The sequence below is a fragment of the Cynara cardunculus genome, assembly GCF_001531365.2.
Source record: "Cynara cardunculus var. scolymus isolate 2C chromosome LG 2, CcrdV1, whole genome shotgun sequence".
In the NCBI taxonomy this organism is placed as follows: Eukaryota; Viridiplantae; Streptophyta; class Magnoliopsida; order Asterales; family Asteraceae; genus Cynara; species Cynara cardunculus.
Genome location: NC_037529.1, coordinates 34,591,750 through 34,593,005, shown reverse-complemented (window position 1 = coordinate 34,593,005; position 1,256 = coordinate 34,591,750).

Genomic DNA, 1,256 nt, shown 5'->3' with positions numbered 1-1,256 from the left:
TTGCACGGTTTGTACAAATTGAGTGGTTTGCATTTGATCGCTCCCCTATATAGATATATATATATATTAAGTGTATTATTAATAATTTTTAAAATTTGAGTTTTATTTCCTTTGCGTTCTGAGAAGTGATCTTGGGACAACCCTAACATCATTTTCAGGAACATGACACTATGAAATGTTACAGTACATGTTATTTTAATTTAGTGTAGTTTCAAATTTTAAATAGTCAAAGTCGCAACAAGTACTTTTAAGAAGATATAATACTTCATTTTATCTCCATCTGTTTACTTTAACGCCACATTTCAATATCGAAGAAAAACGCAAAATGAACACGTGTATGAGTAGTACATCATTAATGAGTGGATGTATATCATTTTCATATCGAGTCAAATCTTGTTTCCATATGTTTTATGATGAGGTTTTAGATAACATACAAAGGTTACGTACTATTACATCTTGTTGCCCAAACCGCCAAGACTCAAACAAGGAAGGATAATTAGTTATTGTGACACCAAATGAAAAAGACTGAGTAATTATCATTATACATATTTTATATAACAGTGATCGAAATAAAGCCAAAATAAGATGGCCACAAAAATTCCCAAATGCTACTTTCATGTAAAGAAAGAGGTATGAACGTAAAGTAAGGTGAAAACGACTTCTTTTATCACCTACAAATTTGTAAAAGATTACAAGCTTGAAATATGAACATATTGATACAATCCTATGGTATGTTTTTTATTTTATTATTATTTACATCAAAATTTTAATCAATATATTAAAAAAACAACATGATTCACTTTCAAGTCTTTTTTTTTATTAACCTGGATATCTAACCCGCTATGCGAGTCGACTAATCCGAGGACGACCACATACTTTACATATATCCTGGACTCACCGCATTTGAATCTCCGTGACCACAATGGGGTTTTTGTTTCTTCTTGGATTTGAACCTGGGACCTGACACTTTTGACCTTTGGAGTCAAGCTCAAATCAATCAGGCATCACCCTTGTTAACCAAGATTATGGTGTTAACTTTGTTAATGAAGCTCAACCAATGAAAATACATCTTTTTTCTAGGTTCATATTCAACTCATGATTTAATGACAAGGGTAAATATGTAATTTTAGTTTGTATGTAACTCCCATATCATTAATTGGGAGTTACAAAATCAAAAAATCTCATAATTGTTGTCGGTTTACTATTGATCTTGTTTTTCTATAATATCTATCTATAATGTTCTTGAATTTGTAATT